The sequence below is a fragment of the Nicotiana tabacum genome, chromosome 3, assembly GCF_000715075.1.
Source record: "Nicotiana tabacum cultivar K326 chromosome 3, ASM71507v2, whole genome shotgun sequence".
Taxonomy (NCBI): Eukaryota; Viridiplantae; Streptophyta; class Magnoliopsida; order Solanales; family Solanaceae; genus Nicotiana; species Nicotiana tabacum.
Genome location: NC_134082.1, coordinates 108,879,676 through 108,904,868, shown reverse-complemented (window position 1 = coordinate 108,904,868; position 25,193 = coordinate 108,879,676).

Here is a 25,193-nt window from a genome sequence, read left to right as displayed (position 1 = left end):
TGATATAAATTGGACCCTCGGTTATAAAAATAGTAATTTTAGGTGTTCTTGAGAATTTCATTGATTTTGAGGCTAATTTCATAGTTGTTGATGTTATTTTGATGATTTGAGCACAAGAGCAAGTCCGTATAATATTTTTGGACTTGCGTGCATGTTTGGTTTGGAGCCCTGAGGGCTCGGGTGAGTTTTGGACAGGCCACAGAGTGTTTTGAACTTAGGAGCAGCAGATGGTGTGTTGCAGGTCTGCAGGCTTCACATTTGCGAATAAACATCACATTTGCGATGACTGGGGGGAGGGGGGACCTTCGCATTTGCGAAGCTCTATGTCGCAAATGCGACTCCAAAAGTACGAAAAAATCAGACCAAGCCAACCTTCGCAATTGCGAAGCCTTGGCCACATTTGCGAACCTGGCATCGCAAATGCGATATCTGCGCTTGGGTAAATTGGAACTTAGACTGGATTTTCTTCATTTTTCCAACTCTTTCAAACCCTAAGCTCTCTTGGGCGATTTTTTCAAAGAAAGGTTCTTCCCCACATCATAGGTAAACAACTTTTAGCTCATTTCTTTCAATCTACTTCATCTTTTTACAAGATTTCATCACAAAATCTAGGGATTTTCATGGGAATTTGGATGTTTTTGGGTGAAAATTGGGAATTTTAAAATTTGGGGATTTAGACCTCAATTGAGGTCAGATTCCAAAACTAATTGCATATCCGGGATCGGGGGTGAATAGGTAATCGGGCTTTGGTCCGAACTTCGAGTTCTGATCAAGCGGGCCCGGGGTCGATTTTTGGAAAAAATATTGGGAAAATTATAATTAAGCATTTAGTGCGAGTTCTTTAGCATTTATTAATGTTATTAAACTAATTATGACTAGATACAAGTGAATTGGTGGTGAATTCTAAAGGGAAAGCAATAGTTGAGGCTTGATTTATGGTCGTGGAATCGAGGTAAGTGTTTGGTATAACCTTAGCTTGAGGGACTATGTGTTGTGCCTTATTTGCTATGTGCTAGTGTAGTGTACGACGTATAAGTGTGGTGACGAGTATCTATACGTCGGTGTCAAGCATGCCCGTAAGTCTTAAATTGTGATCATTGTGATTCTTGATAAGTACTATAAATGCCTAAATTGTTGATTACACATGTTGAGTAAGACTTATGATCATTTCTCGTAGTATTTGTCTATTGTTGAGCATTGGCTCTAGTTGAGGTTCATTTGTAAAGTAAATTGTTGGAACAAGATTGGTTATAGTTGATTCCCTTGCCGGGACGTATTTAATTCTTATTGTTGATTCCCTTAGAAGGATGTATTTATTCTTAAATATTGATTCCCTTGTCGGGATGTTGATTGTTACTATTGTTTGGGTGAGGAAAGAGTGATAAAGCACGAAGGGTGATGTCATGCATATTCATACTTATGCATATGGTGAGAAAAGAGTGATAAAGCACGAAGGGTGATGTTGTGCACATTTACATTGATATTGATGCATATGGTGAGGAAGAGAGATAAAGCACGAAGGGTGATGTCATGTACATTTCTAATATTCATTTGGTGAGGAAGAGCGATAAAGCACAAAGGGTGATGTCATGCACATTTTCTTTATTGATTGCATATTGAGGATTGACAGTAAAAGTACAAAGGGTGATGTCGTGCACATTTTCTTTGTTGATTGCATAGTGCGGATTGAGAGTAAAAGCACGAAGGGTGATGCCGTGCATTCTTTGCCTACTTGTTGTGATTTCTTGTTGCTATTGATTCAAGCACCTTAATTGTTTCATTCCGTCATTTCCATGTTCCCTTATGTTGTTATCCCCTAAAGCATGTTGCCCCTTCCTGTTACTTTTGATTCGCTTCTATTACTGTTATTATGTTAGATATTGTCTAATTGCAGGTTGTGTTGTTTGTTGTGTCCTAGCCTCGTCACTACTTCGTCGAGGTTAGGCTCGACACTTACTCAGTACATGGGGTCGGTTGTACTGATAATACACTCTGCATTCTTTTGTGCAGATCCCGATACTTGAGCATACAAACCTTAGCTAGGGGTTGCTGCCTTTAGTCCATCGGAGACCCGAGGTAGTCCTGCAGGCGTCCGCAGGCCTTGGCGTCCCCTATCTATCTTGTTTCTTTCTGTTCTTTTCTATTTCAGAGATAAACATGTATTTTTTTTGTTCAGACCCTATTTGTAGTTTTCATAGATAGTCTGTGAGATTGTGACACCAGTTCTGGGTGGATTGTTATTATGGGTTTTGTATTGGTATTAGTTAAACTGTTAAAATTCTATTCTTCCACAATTCTATTTTTGCTGTTTACTTAAATTAACTTGGTAAATTGATAAAGATAAAGGAAAAAAGATATAATAATCCATAATGTTGGATTACCTAGTGGGTTCAATGTTAGGCGCCATCACGGTCCCGTCGGTGGATAAATCGGGTCATGACAAGTTAGTATCAAAGCTCTAGGTTGCTTAGGTCTCACAATTCACGGACAAGCTTAGTAGAGTCTGAGGGATCGATACGGAGACGTCTGTGCTTATCCCCTAGAGGCTACAGAGTTAGGAATAGTTTCACTTCTATTCATCTTTGTTGTGCAGTTTGGTTTCTAAATCCTAATTGAATTTCTACTCTGTTCTTTTGCAGATGGCGAGAACACTTACCGCTTCAGCATCTCGAGCCCCCAGCAACAGCTCCTACGAGGGGCAGAGGACGAGACTGAGGTCGTGCTAGGGGCCAAGGCAGGGGCAGAGCTCAGCCTAGAGCAGCAACACCAGTGGCGGAGCCTCAGGTAGAGTTTGATGATGGGGTTCTGACCCAGACAGTTCCAGTGGGCCCAGCTCAGGTCCTAGAGGGGTTCATTGCTTCCCTGGTACTCCAAGATGCTATGGTCCATCTAGTGGGCCTTATGGAGAGTGTCACCCAGGCAGACTTACTTCCTGTAGCACCAGCCATCTCTTAGGCTGGGTAAGGAGCACAGACTCCCGCTACCCACACTCTGGAACATATGGCTCCCCAGTTTCAGACTCTAGCAGTTCAGCCTGTTAGAGCAGTTCAAGTAGCTCAGACCGGTGATAGAGCAGTTATGTCTGCCGATGCTTTGTAGAGGTTGGACAGGTTCACAAAAATGTTCACTACTACTTATGGTGGTACATCATTAGAGGATCCCTATGATTACTTAGACAGTTGTCATGAGGTTCTTTGGAACACGGGGATTGTGGAGACCAATGGGGTCAACTTTGCTGCTTTTTGCCTGTGAGGTTTCACTAAGAAATGGTGGAGAGATTATTGTTTGGCCAGACCAGCTAGGTCACCATCTCTCACTTGGGACCAGTTCTCACAGCTATTTTTCGAGAAGTTCCTTCCCATCACTTAGAGAGAGGAGTACCGCAAATGGTTCGAGCGTCTTCAGCAGGGTTCTATGACCGTCTCCCAGTGCGAGATGAGGTCTATTGATTTGGCTCATCATGCTCTTCTGATACTCCCTACTGAGAGAGTGTGTGTAAGGAGTTTTATTGAGGGACTCGCTCAGCCTATTAGATTGCAGATGGCTAAGGAGACAGGTAGTGAGATTTCTTTCAAGGATGCGACCAATGTGGCCAGGCGGGTTGAGATGGTTCTAGCTTAGGGGAGTGGTCAGGGGTCTGATAAGAGGCCTCGTCATTCTAGCAAATTTAATAGTGCCACATCTGGAGGCAGAGGTTCCTTTGGTAGAGGACATCCTCCCAAGCCGTTTCAGTTAGCACTTCTAGCTTCTCACAGTGCTCCAGGGGGTCGTGGTTCTCATGTGCAGTATTTTGATCAGTTTCCCTATAGTGCACCACCAGCCCCTATCAGTGCACCTCCACTCCAGAGATTTTAGGGTGGTTATCCGGGCCGCCAGAGTCAGTTTCAGGGTCAGCAGTCTCAACAACCCAAGTCTTGCTATACTTGTGGCGATATGAGGCACATTGCTAGGTTTTAACCTCGAGCCTCGAGCAGTTCTCAGCACCAGGGTTCTCGTGCTATGGTTCCAGCACCGAGTGTTCCACCACCCACTTATCCAGCTAGAGGTAGGGGTCGAGGTGTTAGAGGTAGAGGTCAAGCCGTTAGAGGTGGAGGGCAGGCCGCTAGAGGGGGAGGCTAGCCAGCAGGAGGCCGTCATAGGGATGCAGTTCAGATTGGTGGGGCCCAGCCCCAATGTTATGCTATTCCATCCAAACTTGAGGCTAAGGCCTCCAATGCAGTTATCACAGGTACGGTTTCAGTTTATAGTGGAGATGCCTCAGTTTTATTTGATCCAGGGTCCACATATTCTTATGTATCATCTTATTTTGCCCTTTATCTGGTTGTGCCTCGTGATTCTTTGAGTGCTCCTGTATATATGTCTACATCGGTGGGTGATTCTATTATGGTAGATCGTGTTTATCGTGCTTGCATGGTCATTATTGGGGGTCTTAAGACTTGTGTAGATCTCCTACTTCTCGACATGGTGGATTTCGATGTTATTTTAGGATGGACTGGTTATCCCCTTATCATGCTATATTGGATTGTCATGCCAAAATCGTGACCTTAGCATTACCGAGGTTGCCTCGTTTGGAGTGGAGAGGGACTCGTGGTCATTCTACCACCAGGGTTATATCATATATGAAGGCTTAGCGTATGATTGACAAAGGATGTTTGGCCTATTTGGTGTATGTTCGTGATTCCAGTGCTAAGGTTCCTTCTATGGATTCTGTGCGTGTCGTTCGTGAGTTTTCAAAGGTATTTCCTTCAGACCTGCGGGGGATGCCACCCGACAGGGATATTGACTTTTGCATTGATTTGGCTTCGGGCATTCAGCCCATTTCTCGCCATATCATATGGCCCCGCCAGAGTTGAAAGAATTAAAAGAACAGTTGCAGGACTTGCTGGATAAAGGCTTTATTAGATCGGGTATCTCTCCTTAGGGTGCACCGGTGTTGTTTGTTAAGAAGAAGGATGGGTCGATGAGGATGTGCATAGAATATCAGTAGTTGAACAAAGTCACCATAAAAAACAAGTATCCATTGCCGATGATTGATGATTTGTTTGATCAGCTTCAGGGTGTCAAGGTATTTTCAAAGATTGATTTGAGATCTGGCTACCATCAGTTGAGGATTAGGGCATCTGATGTCCCTAAGACAGCTTTTCTCACTCGGTACATGCATTATGAGTTCTTAGTGATGTCATTCGGGTTGACAAATGCCCCAACAAATTTTATGGATTTGATGAACCGAGTGTTCAAGCCTTATTTGGATTCCTTCGTGATTGTATTCATTGATGATATTTTGATCTATTCCCATAGCCGGGAGGAGCATAAGTAGCATTTTAGAGTCATCCTTTAGACTTTGAGGGACAGTCAATTATATGCTAAGTTTTCAAAGTGTGAGTTTTGGTTGAGTTCAATTGCATTCTTGGGTCATGTTGTATCAGTAGAGGGTATTCACATGGATTCTAAGAAGATTGCGGTAGTTAAGGACTGGCCTAGACCCACATCAGCTACAAAGATCCGGAGCTTCTTGGGTTTGGCGGGCTATTACCGCCGATTTGTGGAGGGGTTTTCATCTATTGCAGCCCCGATAACCCTGTTGACTCAGAAGGGTGCCCAGTTCAAGTGGTCAGACGAGTGTGAGGTGAGCTTTTAGAAGCTCAAGATAGATTTGATTACGACACCGGTGTTGGTATTGCCCACAGGTTCATGGCCGTATACGGTATATTGTGATGCATCTCGTATTGGGCTTGGTGCGGTGTTGATGCAAAATGGCAAGGTTATTGCATATGCTTTGCAATAGTTGAAGATTCACGAGAAAAAGTATCCAGTACATGATTTGGAGCTAGCAACCATTGTTCATGCGCTAAAGATTTGGAGGCATTACTTATATGGCGTGTCATGTGAGGTGTTCACAGATCACAAGAGTTTGCAATACTTGTTCAAGCAGAAGGAGCTAAATTTGAGGCAGAGGAGGTGGTTGGAGCTATTGGAAGACTATGATATCACCATCTTGTATCATCCTGGGAAGGCCAATGTAGTGGCCGATGCTTTCAGTACGAAGTCAGCCAGTATGGGTTGCCTTGGAAATATTCTGATCGGTGAGAGACCACTTGCTTTGGATGTTCAGGCGTTAGCCAATCAATTTGTAAGGTTGGATGTTTCTAAGCCCAGCCGTATTCTAGCTTACATAGTTGCTCGTTCTTCATTATTTGAGCATATTCGAGATCGGCCTCATCTGCTTGTCCTTAGAGACACAGTGCAGCACGAAGGTGCCAAGCAGGTTACAGTCGGAGATGATGAAGTTTTGAGGATGCAGGATCGTGTTTGTGTGCCTAATGTAGATGGACTTCATGAGTTGATTCTAGATGAGGCCCATAGTTCCCGGTATTCCATTCATCCGGGCGCCGCTAAGATGTATCAGGACTTGCGGCAGCATAATTGGTGGAGGAGAATGAAGAAGGATATTGTTGAGTATATAGTTTGGTGTTTGAATTGTCAGTAGGTAAAGTACGAGCATCAAAGACCCAGTGGTTTATTTCAGAAGATTGATATTCCTGAGTGGAAGTGGGAGCATATCACCATGGACTTTGTTGTTGGACTCCCACAGACTCAGAGGAAGTTTGACGCAGTATGGGTTATTATGGATAGGCTGACCAAGTCAGCGCATTTCATTCCTGTGGCGTTTTCCTATTCTTCTAAGCGATTGGCAAAGATTTATATTCGGGAGATCGTTCGCCTTCATGGTGTGCCTGCGTCTATCATTTTTGATCGGGGTACGCAGTTTATCTCGCATTTCTGGAGAGCAGTTCAATGTGAGTTGGGTACGCGGGTCGAGTGAGTTGGGTACTATTCAGATTTTGGAGGATATGCTCCGAGCATGTGTTATTGACTTTGGAGGTTCTTGGGATCAGTTCTTGCTATTAGCAGAGTTTGCCTACAAAAACAACTACCAGTCGAGCATTCACATGGCTCCCTGTGAGGCATTATATGGTAGGCGGTGTCGATCGTTGGTTGGGTGGTTTGAGCCGGGAGAGGCTCGGTTATTGGGTACAAATTTAGTTTAGGATGCTTTGGATAAGGTTAAGATAGTTCAGGATAGGCTTCGTACAGCTCAGTCCATGCAAAAGCGTTACGCCGACCACAAGGTTCATGATGTGGAATTCATGGTTGGAGAGTGAGTGTTGCTTCAGGTATCGCCCATGAAGGGCGTGATGAGATTTGAGAAGAAGGGCAAGCTAAGCCCTAGATTCATTGGTCCTTTTGAGATTATTGATCGAGTGGGAGAGGTGGCTTACAGACTTGCATTGCCGCCGAGTTTATTAGTTGTGCACCCAGTGTTTCATGTGTCCATGCTTCAGAAGTATCATGACGACCCATCCCATGTGTTAGACTTCAGCACTGTCCGGTTGGACAAGACTTGACCTATGAGGAGGAGCTGCTAGCTATTCTAGACCGGTAGGTCCGTCAGTTAAGATCGAAGAATTTTCCTTTAGTTCGTCAACTGCAATATCATACAACTTAAATATAATTTTTATTAAATATTGTTCACTTTCATACAATAGTTAAATAAATAAAAAATATATAAACAATAGAATACAATTTTTCTAAAATTTTACTACAATTTCGTAAATATAATGTATATCATGTCTTCTCCTTCTTCTTCATTGAGTTTCAATTTGAAATTCAGCCAAAGTCAAGTTTATCTTCACTAAAACACCCTCAAAATTGAGATATAAACTCCAAATCATATTTTCAATTGTTTGCAACAGCACCCAATCCAAACAAATAATGGTTTTTGAAAATCCAAATTCGAATTCAAAGCTTCAAAGCTTTTTAATGGTTGTCAGTGGTGGAATTGCTGCTCTCTTTTCCTTTGCTTTACATTACTAAAATTAGGGATTGAGAGATAGAGAGAGACGTAGAGAGAATTCTCAATTATTTGCAACAATACCCAATTCAAACAAATAATATTTTTTGAAAACCCAAATTCGAATTCAAAACTTCAAAGCTTTTTAATGATTGTCAATGGTGGAATTGTGGGTGATTGCAAGATACTACAAGAGGGGTGGGATGTGGAGAGAGAAATTTAGGGGGAGTGAAAGATACGGTAGAGTTATTTTAGGACACTAATTATTATCATTAATTCCCTTAAAATGTACATAAATGGTAATTGGATATATAAAATATAATTATAGAAAAACTTGAGTAGGGAGGGTAATAAAGTTTACAATAATGTATAGGTATGTAAAAATCCCTTTAAATTATGGGCATCTTATGATTGACATGATTTAGCACCTTTTTATTTCTTTGAGTTTATGGAAAAAGTGGGAATCCTATGTTGAAGAGAATATTAACTTCTGAGTAGCATACAAGTCTGAGCCTCACCTGTTTTATGGCCATGGGTTGAACTATTTCTTGAATTAGTTTTTAGTTAATTTGAACTTTCTTCTAGTTATGGACGTTGGGTAATACTATTTTCCCAAGAACTTTAATTCCAATTCTTTAGTAGATTTTTATATTTTTGTGTTAGTTAATTTACATTACCTCTCCTACAACAATCTTCTATAATCCATGTGTGATGACCCAAAAGGTCATCACTTGATTTAAAAGTCAATTCTGTATTCTGAGGCTTTAAAAACCTCCTTTTGTCTCACCTCCTTTTGTCTCACCTCGATTTGGGTGGGCAGTCCGGGCGTATATCCGGAAAGCCCTTATGTGAAAAATTTGAGAAAATGCTAAATTTTGCCTTTAAAATTGAATTAAGTTGACCTCGGTCAATATTTTGGGTAAACAAACCTGGACCTAAGATTTGACGGTCCCGGAAGTTCCGTAGAAAATATGGAATTTGGGCGTATGCCCGGAATTGAATTCCGAGGTCCCTAGCCCGAGAAATGCATTTTCGAAGAAAATTGTTTAAATGAAAAATATAGGAAGTTTGGAAATTAAATAATGCTTGAATGTGATGGTATGGGGACCGTATGTTGGTTCTGGAGGCCGATACAGGTCGAAAATAATGTTTAAGTCTAATCTATGAAATTTGGTAGGGAACGGACTTAATTTGATATAAATTGGACCCTCAGTTATGAAAATAGTAATTTTAGATGTTCTTGAGAATTTCAATGATTTTGAGGCTAAATTCATAGTTGTTGCTATTATTTTGATAATTTGAGCGCATGACAAAGTCCGTATAATGTTTTGAACTTGCGTGCATGTTTGGTTTGGAGCTACGAGGGCTCGAGTGAGTTTTGGATAGGCAGCAGAGTGTTTTGAACTTAGGAGCAACAGCTGGTGTGTTGTAGGTCTGCAGGCTTCGCAAATGCGAGCTCGCATTTGCGAATAAACATCGCATTTGCAACGACTGGGGGGGTACCTTCACATTTGCGAAGCTCCATGTTGCAAATTAGACTCCAACAGTAATTGCAATTGCGAACGATGGTTCGTATTTGCGAAGAAATTAGGCCAGGCCAACCTTCGCAATTGCGAAGCCTTGACCGCATTTGCGAACTTGGCATCGCAAATGCAATATCTGTGCCTGGGTAAATTGGAACTTAGACGGGATTTTCTTCATTTTCCACCTCTTTCAAACTCTAAGCTCTCTTGGGTGATTTTTCAAAGAAAGGTTCTTCCCCAAATCATAGGTAAAGAACTTTTAACTCATTTCTTTCAATCTACTTCATCTTTTTACAAGATTTCATCACAAAATCTAGGGATTTTCATGGGATATTGGGTGTTTTTGGGTGAAAATTGAGAATTTCGAAATTTGGAGATTTAGATCTCAATTGAGGTCGGATTCCAAAACCAATTGCATATCCGGGCTCGGGGGTGAATGGTTAATCGGGTTTTGGTCCAAACTTCGGGTTTTGACCAAGTGGGCCCGAGGTCAATTTTTGGGTTTTTGGGGAAAATGTTTGGAAAACTATAATTAAGCATTGGATGCGAGTTCTTTAGCATTTATTGATGTTATTAAACTAATTATGACTAGATACAAGTGAATTGGAGGTGAATTCTAGAGGGAAAGCGATAATTGAGGCTTGATTTGTGGCCGTAGAATCGAGGTAAGTGTTTGGTCTAACCTTAGCTTGAGTGAATAGGTGTTGTGCCTTATTTTCAATGTGCTAGTGTAGTGTACGACATATAGGTGTGGTGACGAGTATCTATACGTCGGTGTCAAGCATGCCCGTGAGTCTTAAATTGTGATCATTGTGATTCTTGATAAGTACTATAAATGCCTAAATTGTTGATTACACATGTTGAGTAAGACTTATGATCATTTCTCATAGTATTTGTGTTACATCTCGCGTCTTCGTACGTTAAAAGTTTCATCTTCAGCTAATTGACATAGACTCGGGGATGAGATTATCCTGACATTAACGTTCTTACGCTATTTATAACAAGAGATAAAGAAGTGTCATGAAGGATAAAGGGTACACGAATTAAAGAAAACAAGTTTCGTTGAATGTGGCCAATATGGGATAAAATACGGGTCGAGCGATAATACCCGATAATTATGGACTAGTACCATGCAAGGTACCATATGACCATATATAGTATATAAAAAATGAATAGTATTTTTAAATAATTTGAGATAATTTTTAAATTATGTGGGTAATTAGTTAATTACTGGATAACAGAACATTACCCAGTTAACTAATAAGTGAATAAAGATTAATAATTTTCACCCTACTCCCCAAGTGGCATTAGGCCACTACTCAAGCATATGACTCATTGTCATATATGCTTAGTGGACCAAGTAACGTGTAAACCATTTAATGACTCGTTCTTATGAGTCATTTTTTAAAATCGTATATGTGAGACATTAGGAATTTCTTGTTAAAGATTAAAAGTGTTCTGCCTTTCGAGAATTCATTCTGCTTTTCAACAAAATCGTATATGTGAGTCATTTCTGTGTTCCCTTATGTTGTTATCCCCTAAAGCATGTTGCCCCTTCCCGTTATTTTTATTCGCTTCTATTACTGTTATTCTGTTATATATTGTCTAATTGCAGGTTATGTTGTTTGTTGTGTCCTAGCCTCGTCACTATTTCGTCGAGGTTAGGCTCGACACTTACTGAGTACATGGGTTCGGTTGTACTGATACTACGTTTTGCACTCTTTTGAGTAGATCCCGGTACTGGAGCATACAGACCTTAGCTAGGGGTTACTGCCTTCAGTCAATCGGAGACCCGAGGTAGTCCTGCAGGCATCCGCAGGCCTTGGTGTCCCTTTCCAATCTAGTTTCTTTCCGTTCTTTTCTATTTCAGAGATAGACATGTATTTTCTTTATTCAGACCCTATTTGTAGTTTTCATAGATAGTCCGTGAGATTGTGACACCAGTTCTGGGTAGATTGTTATTATGATTTTTGTATTGGTATTGTGATGACCCGACCGGTCGTCTTAAGAATTAACACTCGGATCCCCTATTAACTGTTTTCCCTAAGTTTATTTCTACTAATATGATTTGCCAGGATGTTCGGTTTTGAGTTTCATGGAGTAATGGGACACTTAGTCCCTAAATGAGAGCTTAAGTGTTGGAAAGTTGACCGTAGTCAGAACAGTGTGAAGACGGCCTCGGAATGGAAATCTGATGTTTCTGTTAGCTCTGTTGGGTGATTTCGGGGTTAGGACGTGTTCGGATTGTGTTTTGGAGGTCCGTAGCTAATTTAGGCTTGAAATACCGAAAGTTGAATTTTGGAAGTTTCCGGTTCGATAGTGAGATTTTGATCCGAGGGTTGGAATCGAATTCCGAAAGTTGTAGTAGCTCTATTGTGTTATTTGGGATGTGTGTGCAAAATTTCAGGTCATTCGGACGTGTTTTGGTTGGGTTTTTGATCGAAAGCGGAATTTGGAAGATTTTAGAAACTTAGGCTTGAATCCGATGTGTTTTGGTTGTTTTGATATTGTTTGAAGTGTTTTGAAGATTTGTACAAGTTTGAATAAGGTTTTAGGATAGGTTGATGCCTTTGGTTGAGGTCCCGGGGGCCTCGGGATGAATTCGGATGGTTAACGGAGGAAATTTTGCAGATGCGGCGCCGCAGAAGCGGCATAGAGGACCGCATAAGCGAAAATTGGGAATCTCCTCAGGAACCGCAGATGCGGTGAATTATCCGCATAAGTAGAACCGTTCCTGTGGTTAGAGTTCCGTAGATGCGGAAGCTGGGTCCTTAAGTGAAAATCGCAGATGCGACACTTGTTCCGTAGAAGCGGGACCGCAAATGCGGAAATCGCTAGGCAGAACATATAAATTATTGCCTTCGCGAATTTGAGGGATTCTTTCACCATTTTCATCCGGGTTTGAAGATTTTGAAAGAGATTTTTGATGAAAACAAAGGGGAATCTCTTGGAGGTAACATCCTTGACTTCATAACTTGCTTTTATGTGATTAAACACCTAATTAATGGTGAGAAATTTGGGGAAAATAGGTAATTAGGGCTTGAGTTTAAGAGGCTTTTGAGGATTTGAGGGGCCATTTAGACTTCGATTTCAGTGTTCTTTTTATGTATAGACTTGTAAGAGTATGAGGTTTCTGAAAATGTAAATTTCACCCGATTCCGAGACATGGGCCCAAGGGGCATTTTGGTCATTTTACATAATTTTGCGTATTAGCTTAGAATTTAATTATAGAGTCAGTTACTTGAAGTGTTATTTACATTATGCGATTGAATTGAATAGATTTGAGTCATTTGGAGTTGAGTACTCGTGGCAAGAGCGTGGTGTTGGGTTGATTTTGAGCCGGTTTGAGGTAAGTGGCTTGTCTAACCTTGTGTGGGGGACCTTCCCCTTAGGATTAACATATTTGGTAATTGAAATGCCTTGTACGTGAGGTGATGAGTGCATACTTGTGCTAATTGTTGGAAATCCGGTTTTCTTTAAGTAATTACTAGTATGTTTCCTTTCCTGTTTCTATTTCTTGCACTATTAAGCCTGTTGTTAGCTCAGGAAAGCATGTCTAAGTGACTTAATTGATTTATCTGATTCAACCTGCCTTACTTGAATTCTGTGCAGCATGCTAGGCTAGAATCACTTAATTCCTTAATATGAAATTTTGCCATTTCTGTATATCTTCATGCTGTTGTTATGTATTTACATTTGGGACTACGGATGTGGGATTTCTGTTTCTTCTCCTTGTCTGTTTACTTTGGGACTACATGTTAGATTCCCGGTAGATCCCCCCGAACATTTACTTTGGGACTACGGGTTAGATTCCCGGTAGATCCCCCTACACAGTTATATGGAACTACGGGAATGTACCCGGTAGATTTCCCTAGTACTGGGTATTTACATTTGGGACTACGGATCAAGATTCCAGTATATCCCCACGCATTGATAATTGTACTACGGGACGATATCCCGGGAGATCTACTGGACCGTTGTAATTGGGACTACAGGACGGTATCTTGGAAGGTGCCCCGGTTGTTATCTCTGTGTTGGGCTGTATTTCTTTCCGTGGCTTGTTTTATCTCTGTTCTAGTGTTGTTCTGTCAATCCTATGTTATTTTACTGTTGTACTTATTTATACTATTCCGTTCAATATTGTTGATCTTTATATTTTATTTAACCTCAGTAGGGCCCTGACCTTCCTCGTCACTACCCAACCGAGGTTAGGCTTGGCACTTACTGAGTACCGCTGTGGTGTACTCATGCCTCTTATGCGCATGTTTTTCATGTGCAGATCCAGGTACTTCTACTCAGGCCTACCATCCTTGAGGGAGGCGACTACTTAGAGACTTCGAGGTACATCTGCCACGCCCGCAGATTGAGGAGTCCTTTTCTATTCCTGTCTTTTTGTATTTAGACCTTTTGTACTTTCTGTTCTTATTAGACAAATTCTAGAGTTAGAGCTATGTAGTATTTCCTTTCTTAGCTTGTAATTCGTGGGTTTCCGGGTCTTGGATTTAGATATTGGTTTTGGGATCTATATAAATATGGTGTATGTCGAGCGACACATTTAACACTGTTATTGCCTTATATCTGTTCCTTCTGCAAGTTTTGGTTATCTTCCGCAAGTTTAGGCTTACCTAGTCGTAGAGACTAGGTGCCGACATAATGGTTCACGGAGGGCGAACCGGGGTCGTGACAAGTTGGTATCAGAGCTCTAGGTTCATAGGAGTCATGGATCACAAGCCGGTTTATTAGAGTCTCGCGAATCGGTACGGAGATGTCTATACTTATCTACGAGAGGCTATGTAACTGTTAGGAAAATTCCACTTCATTTGATTTCCTTGCCGTACGATATTTTGACATCACAATTCTAAACTTTTGTCTTCTATTCTCTCCCAGATGGTGAGGACACGTGCTACCCGAGATGATCAGGCACCTGTGCCCCCTACTGCAACCGTCAGAGGCTGGGGCCGGGGTAGAGGCCGAGGACATGCACGTGGTGCAGCCAAAGAACCTGCGCGAGCTGCCGCCGGGGTACCACCAGCAGATCCAGCCAAAGTCCAAGCACCTGACACGCCTACTGCTACTACTACTCTAGCTCTTTAGGAGACTCTGGCACAGTTCATGAGCATGTACACCACTCTGGCTCAGCCAAGGTTGCTTCCCCTTGCTGCAGCTACATCCCAGGACGGGGGAAGAGCACAGGCTCCCGCCGCCCGCACTCTTGAGAAGCGAGTGAATGTTGAGCAGGTCCCTGAGATTATTCTATTACCGCCTGCAGTGCCAGTTCAGCCTAAGGACAGGGCAGCGGCTTTCGAGGATGAGCAGTTGAGGCTTGAGATATTCAAGAAGTACAAGCCCCCTGTATTTAGTGGTCTAGCATCGGAGGATGCTCTAGGATTTCTTGATGAGTGTTATTGCATTCTCCGTACCATGGGTATTTCAGTATTGAGCGGGGTTTCTTTCACTACCTTCCAGCTTCGAGGAGCCGCCTATGAGTGGTGGCACACCTATGAGCTAGACAGTCCAAATGAGGCTGCTTCACTGACTTGGACACAGTTTTCAGATTTGTTCCTCAAAGCCTCAGGGATGCATGACGCACAGAGTTTGAGCATTTGCACTAGGGTGCTATGACTGTCTTAGAGTATGTTGTCTGTTACACCAGTTTGCCTAGGCATGCGCTAGCCTTGGTTTCTACTGTCCGCGAGAGGGTTTGCTGGTTGATTGAGGGCCTTATTCCCAGCATCAAATCTAGCATGGCTCGTGAGTTAGAGATGGATATTTCTTATCAACAGGTGGTGAGCATTGCTAGGAGGATCGAGGGTATGCATGCTAGGGAGAGAGAGGAGAGGGAGGCCAAGAGGTCTCTAGAGTCAGTCCATTATTCTGGTGCCCGTACCCCAGCTGCAGGTCGTCATGGTAGGGGTTATATGAGTCGCCCTGTTCATTCAGCTCTTCCAGCAGCCAGTAGTGCTCCAGCTCCTCCTAGGCCTCAAGAGCCTTATTATGCACCTCCGGTTTCAGCGCACCTCCTGCGCGGGGTGTTTTCAGAGGTCAGTCCAGCAGACCTAGCCCTAGCCAGTCACAACCACCACTTCCTTCCAGAGCTTGTTTTGAGTGTGGTGACACACGTCATATGGTGAGGGATTGCCCCAGACTTGGGAGAGGTGCACTTCCACAGACTTCTCAACCACAGCGTGCCCCGCAGAGTTCTCAGGCTATGGTTATAGCTCTAGTTGCTACCCCACCTGCTCAGCTAGCTAGAGGTGGAGGTCGGGGAGGTAGAGGTCGTCCTAGAGGGGGGGACATGCTTGATACTATGCCCTTCCTACCCGTACCGAGGTTATTGCCTCCGATTCTGTCATCACAAGTATTATACGGGTTTGTCACAGAGATGCATCAGTTCTATTCGATGTAGGCTCTACTTATCCTTATGTCTCTTTTTATTTTGCTTTACATTTGGGTGTATCTCGGGATTCTTTGAGTTCCTCTATTTATGTTTCTACTCCTGTAGGAGATTCTCTCATTGTGGACCGCGTTTATCAGTCGTGTTTGGTTGCTCTTAGTAGTTTTGAGACCAAAGCCGATTTATTGTTACTCAGTATGGTTAACTTTGATATTATCTTGGGCATGGACTGGTTGTCACCCCATTATGCTATTTTTGATTGTCACGCCAAAATCGTGACGCTGGCTATGCCAGGTGTACCACGTGTTGAGTGGAGAGGTACTTAGATTATGCCCCCAGTAGAGTTATTTCTTTTCTTAAAGCTCAGCGTATGGTTGAGAAGGGGTGTGACACATATTTAGCTTATGTGAGAGATGTCAGTATTGATACCCCTTCAGTTGATTCAGTTCCAATAGTATGAGGTTTTCCCGATGTGTTCCCAGCTGATCTTCCAAGCATGCTGCCTGTTAGAGATATTGATTTTGGCATTGATCTGTTGCCGGTCACTCAGCCCATTTCTATTCCTCCGTATCGTATGGCTCCTCCTGAGTTGAAGGAGTTGAAGGATCAGTTAGAGGAATTACTTAATAAGGGTTTTATTCGGCCCAGTGTATCACTTTGGGGTGCTCCTATCCTTTTTGTGAAGAAAAAGGATGGTTCTATGCGTATGTGTATTGATTATTGCCAGTTGAACAAGGTTGTGAAGAACCGTTATCCTTTGCCTCGTATTGATGATTTGTTTGACCAGCTTCAAGGCGCGTAGGTGTTTTCTAAGATTGATTTGCGCTCAGGTTACCATCAGTTGAAGATTCAGGATCTAGATATCCCGAAAGCGGCTTTCAGGACTCGGTATGGTCATTACGAGTTCCTTGTTATGTCATTTGGGCTGACCAATTCCCCAGCAACCTTTATGCATTTGATGCACAGTGTGTTCCGGCCGTATCTTGACTCGTTCGTCATTATTTTTATTGATGATATTCTGGTGTATTCCCGAAGTCAGGAAGATCATGAGCAGCACCTGAGGACTGTGCTTCAGACTTTGAGAGAGAAGAAGTTATATGCTAAATTCTCAAAATGTGAGTTTTGGTTGGATTCAGTGGAATTCTTAGTCCACGTGATATCGAGTAAGGGTATTCAGGTGGATCCAAAGAAGATAGAGGTCGTGCAGAGTTGGCCCAGACCATCCTCAACTATAGAGATTCGCAGTTTCCTTGATTTGGCGGGTTACTACCGTCATTTTGTGGAGGGATTTTCATCAATTGCAGCCCCTATGACCAGGTTGACCCAGATGGATGCTCTGTTTCAGTGGACGGATGAGTGTGAGGCGAGCTTTCAGAAGCTCAAGATAGCTTTGACCATAGCCCCAATTTTGATACTAATTACAGGTTCGGGGTCTTATACGGTCTATTATGATGCCTCGAGGGTTGGACTCGGAGCGGTGTTGATGCAGGATGGTCGGGTGATTGCCTACGCATCTAGACAGTTGAAGATACATGAGAAGAACTACCCTGTTCACGACCTTGAGTTAGCTGTCATTGTTCACACCCTGAAGATTTGGCTCCATTATTTATGCGGGGTTCCCTGTGAGATTTATATTGACTATAGGAGCTTGCAGCACTTGTTCAAGCAAAAGGATCTAAATTTGCACTAGAGGAGGTGGTTGGAGGTTCTAAAGGACTATGATATCACTATTTTGTATCACCTGGGCAAGGCCAATATGGTGCTCGATGCTTTGAGTCATCGGGCAGAGAGTTTGGGGAGTTTGGCTTATTCACCAGCATCAGAGAGGCCTATGGCAATGGATATTCAGGCCTTAGCCAACCAGTTTGTGAGATTGGATCTTTCGGAGCCCAGTCAGGTTCTAGCTTGCGTGGTTTCTCGTTATTCCTTATTTGATCGTATTAGGGAGTGGGAGTATGATGACCCTCATTTGCTTGTCCTCAAGGACAAGGTTCAGCATGGTGATGCTATGGATGTGACTATTGGTGATGAGGGGGTATTGAGGATGCAGGGTCGAATTTGTGTACCCAATGTCGATGGGCTACGAGAGTTGATTCTAGAGGTGGCCCATAGCTCGCGGTATTCCATTCATCCAGGTGCCGTGAAGATGTATCTGGATTTGAGACAGCATTATTGGTAGAGGCGGATGAAGAAAGATATAGTTGGATTCGAAGCTCGGTGTCTCAACTATCAACAAGTAAAGTATGAGCACCAGAGACCAGGTGGGTTGCTTCAGCAGATAGAGATTCCAGAGTGGAAGTGGGAGCGGATCACCATGGACTTTGTAGTTGGGCTCCCATGGACATTGAGGAAGTTTGATGCTATTTGGGTGATTGTGGATCGGCTGACCAAGTCCGCTCACTTTATTCCTATGTGTACTACTTATTCCTCGGAGCGGCTGGTGGAGATCTATATCCAGGAGATTGTTCGTATGCATGGTATTCCGGTTTCCATCATTTCAGATAGAGATACCCAGTTCACATCACGATTCTACAGAGTCGTTCAGCATGAGTTAGGTACTCGGGTAGAGTTGAGTACAATATTTCACCCTCAGACGGACGGACAGTGCGAGCGCACTATTCAAACTCATGAGTATATGCTTTGTGCATGTGTGATTGAGTTTGGAGGGTCTTAGGATCCATTTTTTCCATTGGCAGAGTTTGCTTACAACAACAATTATCAGTATAGCATTCAAATGGCACCGTATGAGGCTTTATATGGTAGGCAATGTAGATCCCCGGTGGGTTGGTTTGAGCCGTGTGAGGCCAGATTGTTGGGCATAGACCTGGTTCGGGATGCTTTGGAGAAGGTTAAGGTAATTCAGGATAGACTTCGCACAGCCCAGTCCATACAGAAGAGTTACGCGGACCGGAAGGTTCGCGATGTTTCCTATATGGTTAGGGAGCGGGTTCTGCTTCGGGTTTTGCCTATGAAGGGCGTTATGAGATTCGGGAAGAAAGGGAAGTTGAGTCCGAGTTTTATTAGCCCTTTTCAGATATTGAGGCGTATTGGGGAGGTTGCTTATGAGCTCGCCTTACCTCCCAGCTTGGCAGGAGTTCATCCGGTATTTCATATTTCGATGCTCCGGAGGTATCACGGCGATCCGTCGCACGTGTTGGATTTCAGTTCAGTCCAGTTGGACAATGATCTATCTTATATTGAGGAGCCAGTGGCAATATTGGACAGGTAGGTTAGAAAGTTGAGGTCAAAGAACATTGCATCAGTGAAGGTCCAATGGCGGGGTCAGTCGGTCGAGGAGGCAAATTGGGAGACCGAGCAGGATGTGTGTAGCCGTTACCCTTATCTTTTCACTACTTCAGGTATGTCTCTATGCTCGTTCGAGGACGAAAGAATGTTTCAGTGTAGGAGGATGTGACGACCTGGCCGGTTGTCTTAAGAATTAACGCCCCGATCCCCTATTAACTGCTTTCCCCAAGTTTATTTCTGCTAGTGTGATTTGCCGAGATGTTCGGTTTTGAGTTTCGGGGAGCTTAAGTGTTGGAAAGTAGACCGTAGTTGGAACAGTGTGAAGATGGCCTCGGAATAGAAATCTGATGGTTCTGTTAGCTTCGTTGGGTGATTTCAGGGTTAGGAGCGTATTCGGATTGTGTTTTGGAGGTCCGTAGCTAATTTAGGCTTGATATGCCGAAAGTTGAATTTTGGAAGTTTCCGGTTTGATAGTGAGATTTTGATCCGAGGGTCGGAATGGAATTTCGAGAGTTGCAGTAGCTCTGTTGTGTCATTTGGGATGTATGTGCAAAATTTCAGGTCATTCGGACGTGTTTTGGTTGGGTTTTTGATCGAAAGCGGAATTCGGAAGATTTTAGAAACTTAGGCTTGAATCCGATGTATTTTGGTTGTTTTGATGTTGTTTGAAGTGTTTTGAGGATTTGTACAAGTTTGAATAAGGTTTTAGGATAGGTTGATGCCTTTGGTTGAGGTTCCGGGGGCCTCGGGATGAATTCGGATGGTTAACGGAGGAAATTTTGGATTTGAAGTTGCTGTAGCAGCTATTCTTCTGGTATTTCTGCATCTGCGGTTTGGGGACCGCAGATGCGGCGCCACAGAAGCGGCGTAGAGGACCGCAAAAGCGGAAATTGGGAATCTCCTCAGGAACCGCAGATGTGGTGAATTGTCCGCAAAAGTGGAATCGCTCCTGCGGTTAGAGTTTCGTAAATTCGCAAATTTGAGGGATTCTTTCACCATTTTCATCCGGGTTTGAAGCTTTTGAGAGAGATTTTTGATGAAAACAAAGGGGAATCACTTGGAGGTAATGTCTTGACTTCATAACTAGTTTTTATGTGATTAAACACCTAATTAATGGTGAGAAATTTGGGGAAAATGGGTAATTAGGGCTTGAGTTTAAGAGGCCTTTAATTGAGGATTTGAGGGGTCATTTGGACTCCGATTTCAGTATTCTTGATATGTATAGACTCGTGAGAGTACGAGGTTTCTGAAAATATAAATTTTACCCGATTCCGAAACGTGGGACCGAGGGGCATTTTGGTCATTTTACATAATTTCGCGTATTAGCTTAGAATATAATTGTAGAATCAGTTACTTGAAGTGTTATTTATATTATGCGATTGAATTGAATAGATTTAGGCCATTTGGACTCGAGTACTCGTGGCAAGAGCGTGGTGTTGGGTTGATTTTGAGCCGGTTCGAGGTAAGTGGCTTGTCTAACCTTGTGTGGGGGACCTTCCCTTTAGGATTGACATATTTAGTAATTGAAATTCCTTGTACGTGAGGTGACGAGTGCGTACTTGTGCTAATAATTGGAAACTCAATTTTCTTTAAGTAATTACTAGTATGTTTCCTTTTTTGTTTCTATTTCTTGCACTATTAAGCCTATTGTTAGCTTAGTAAAGCATGTCTAAGTGACTTAATTGCTTTATCTGATTCAACCTGACTTACTTGAATTCTGTGCAGCATGCTAGGCTAGAATCACTTAATTCCTTAATATCAAATTTTGCCATTTCTGCATATCTTCCTGTTGCTGCTATGTATTTCCATTTGGGACTACGGATGTGGGATTCTGGTAGCTCCCCCTTGTCTGTTTACTTTGGGACTACAGGTTAGATTCCCGGTAGATCCACATGCATATTTACTTTGGGACTACGGGTTATATTCTCGATAGATCCCCCTATACAGTTATATGGAACTACGTGAATGCACCTGGTAGATTCCCCTAGTACTCGGTATTTACATTTAGGACTATGGATCAAGATTCCAGTAGATCCTTGCACATTGATAGTTGTACTACGGGACGGGATCCCGGGAGATCCTTCAGACATATATATGATGGACTACGGGACGGTATCCCGGGAGATCTACTGGACCGTTGTAATTGGGACTACAGGACGGTATCTTGGAAGGTGCCCAGGTTGTTATCTTTGTGTTGGGGTGTATTTCTTTCCGTGGCTTGTTTTGTCTCTTTTCTAGTTGTTGTTTTGTCAATCCTGAGTTATTTTACTGTTGTACTTATTTATACTATTCCGTTCTATACTGTTGATCTTTATATTTTATTTAACCTCAGTAGGGCCCTGACCTTCCTCATCACTACCCAACCGAGGTTAGGCTTGGCACTTACTGAGTACCGTTGTGGTGTACTCATGCCTCTTCTGCGCATGTTTTTCATGTGCAGATCTAGGTATTTCTACTCAGGCCTACCATCCTTTAGGGAGGCGACTACTTAGAGACTTCGAGGTACATTTGCCGCGCCCGCAGATCGAGGAGTCCCTTTCTATTCCTGCCTTTTAGTATTTAGCCCTTTTGTACTTTCTGTTCTTATTAGACAAATTCCGGAGCTAGAGCTATGTAGTATTTCCTTTCTTAGCTTGTGATTCGTGGGTTTTCAGGTCTTGGATTAAGATATTGGTTTTGAGATCTATATAAATATGGCATATGCCGAGCGGTACATTTAACACTATTATTGCCTAATTTCTGTTCTTAAATTGTTTTACTTCCACAAGTTTTGGTTATCTTCCACAAGTTTAGGCTTACCTAGTCGTAGAGACTAGGTGCCGTCACATGGTTCACGAAGAGCGAACTGGGGTCGTGACAGGTATTAGTTAAACTGTTAAAATTCTATTCTTCCGCATTTCTATTTCCGTTGTTTACTTGAATTAACTTGGTAAATTAATAAAGGTAAAGGCAAAAAGGTAGAATAATCCATAACGTTGGCTTGCCTAGCGGGTTAAATGTTAGGCGCCATCACGGCCCCGTCGGTGGGTAAATCGGGTCGTGACACCACGGCCTTACAATAATCTCAAAGTAGAAAGAACAATTTGTAAACATCGTAGTTTGCTTTAGACGCATAATTAAATCATCATGGCTATGGGTATGGTTCCCGTGACATCGTCGTGATACCTAATCCCCAATTAGGGTACGCATTTCATGGGACCCGACCATAACTTCGAATAATAATACAATTAGCATGTTGTAAATCGCGGGTGCATTTCACGTGACACGATTTGCAATGTATACAAAAATAGACGAGTGTGCGACATTGCGACTTGTTCAAACCAATTCCATAAACACTAAAACGGTTAAATAATTAAAAGCGGTTAGAAAGTTAAAAGTACACATTAAGTTTTGAACATATATTAAATCAAATAATTAGGCTAATTATTAATATTTGAGCGATCGTGCTAAAATTATAGAACTCGGGAGCACCTCACACCTTCTCCTGGGTTAACAAAATTCCTTACCTGGTCTTCTATGTTCACGGACCAAAAATAGAGTCAATTTTCTCGATTTGGGATTTTAAAATAAACCGGTAACTTGGGACACCATAAATTATTCCAAGCGGCGACTTTGGACTTTGAATTAAATAAATAATCACATTTTGAATAATGTCACTTTAATCGAAAAAACTCCTGATTCCCTCGGAAAAAGGAGGTGTGACAAGTATCATCTTCTCAATTCTTATACCACAGACCACCTACCACATTAGTTCGTATCTTAAGAGAATAAACAAAAAACGAATCAAAGCCAATTATCAAAAGGGGCAAATAAACAATAAGTATGAAGCCAAATTAATTCCCGGCTAAATTAAGGGAAATTTAATTCAGTAAAATCCATTAAGATACTTTTCATTTCTCAAAGATGATCCACAAAAAAAAATTACTTTTCTATCGACTTTAAATTTCATCTCTAACTCATATATGTAAACTCCACCTCATTTCTTGATTGTAATAATAGTGTTATGATTTTTTAAATTAGCTAACTCCAAAAAAAAACACGTAAAGTTCCCATTTCATTTCATACTAAAATACAAAAGAATTGAAGAAGAGAGAGAAAATAAAATAAATCTATATCTGTATATTATTAAAAAGAAGGGCCTAACTGACATGGCATCTCTTCTAATCCAAGATTCATATTTATCTTTTTCCTGACTTTTTTGTTTTTCTCCGTTACGCTTTTTAACCCTTTATTTAGTTTTTTCTTTTTCTTTTTCTTTATTTCCCACTCGGCGTTCGGTATTCATATTGGGGTCCAACTAAATCCAGATTTAGATGTCACGACCCAAGCCGATGGGCCGCGACGGGCGCCTGAGTCTTACCTGTCAAACACCCCTAAGCATGCATCTAAAATATGAACCTGAATAACATCTGACGCATTACAAAATTAACATACGTGAAAGAAGCCTGCCATCAAGGCATATGTACGTATACAAGCAGAATATAGTGGGCGAGCTGGCAAGGCTGCTATAGACGACAAGAACACATACAACCCAACTAGACATACTGCCTACAGACCTCTAACAGAAACATAACTGTACAAAGACGGGACTGAGCCACGTCATACTCATATACATATATATGTACAAACGTATCGTACCAATATCAAAAGCAGCTCCGGATCAAATGGAGCACGCCAACTATCGCTGATCAGGGATCCTAAGAATGGGGACCGTCAGCTTGCCAACCTGCACCTGGAGTAAGGAAAAATTCGTATGATGTTCTTGAGAAAGATTGCATCGTACTCCTTTAGAGTCGCAAAATCCCGTGGCTAATTTTTCTAAGAAGTTTCGTATGAAATTAAGTAACATACGTTACTATCAAGTATCATCTTGGAGGAAACCTTCTTGCTAAACCTTTTTCATTAATCTTGGAGACACAAAACGAATTGAAAATGGGGTTTTGAGTCTTTTTGTAATGAAATCACGTAATACAACTTGCTGAAGCAACATAAGTGCTTAATTTCAATATATAAGAATGTCTTACCTTAAAGACTTGTAGGGCCCACTTTTGGGGTTTATTTAATCCTAAAAATTTCCTACACATGCTACTTATTTGTCAAGAGCCATGAGTCACAATGACTTAACCCCTAGTTGCCACGTTCTTGCCTTAGTAACCTTATCCAAATTCTTTTTAGATAAGTACCAATTACCCGTATAATTAAGAAATTACCACAAATTACTTAAAATTTTATTTATTTTTAAAATATTTCATATATACATTATATATTATACTACCATGGTCATATGGTACCTTGCATGGTACTAGTTCATAATTATTGGGTATTATCGCTCGACCCGTATTTTATTCCAAATTGACTGCTTTCAACGAAACTTGTTTTCTTTAATCCGTATACCCCTTTATCCTTCATAACACTTATTTATCGCTTATTATAAAAACGTAAGTACGTTAACGTCAAGATGATCTCATCTCCGAGTCTACGTCGATTAACTAAAATCGAAATTTTAACGTACGAAAATGCGAGATGTAACATCCTTCCCCCCTTAGAAACATTCGTCCTCGAATGTTCAACTCCCCGTAATCTGCCTAACTTTGGCAGGGTCAGCTTTTTCATAGCACTACTACCAATTCTCCTTGTAGAAGCTTAATAATTCAACGATACACAGGACAACGATAATTATTAACAAAAAAAATTTATACACGCACCTCGAGGTTATGACGTCTCAGTTAGACCCTTCTCTGGAAGAGGAAATAGGTAGGGCTAACTAGACTTCATGTCTTCCTCGGCCTCCCAAGTCATTTCTTCTACATTGTTGTTCCTCCAAAGCACTTTTACGGAGGCTACCTCCTTATTCCGCAACTTGCGAATTTGTCGGTCTAGAATGGCAACCGGAATTTCCTCGTATGACAAGTCCTTTGTACTCTGTACATCATTCGTGGGCACTACTCGGGTAGGATTGTCAATGCATTTTCCTAACATAGATACGTGAAAAATTGGATGGACAGACTCCAATTCCAAGGGCAATTCTAACTCATAAGCTACTCGGCCCACCCTCTGAATAATCCTATAAGGCCCAATATACCGTGGGCTAAGTTTACCCTTTTTGCCAAATCTCATCACACCCTTCATAGGCGACACCTTCAAGAATACCCAGTCATTAGCCCTGAACTCTAAATCT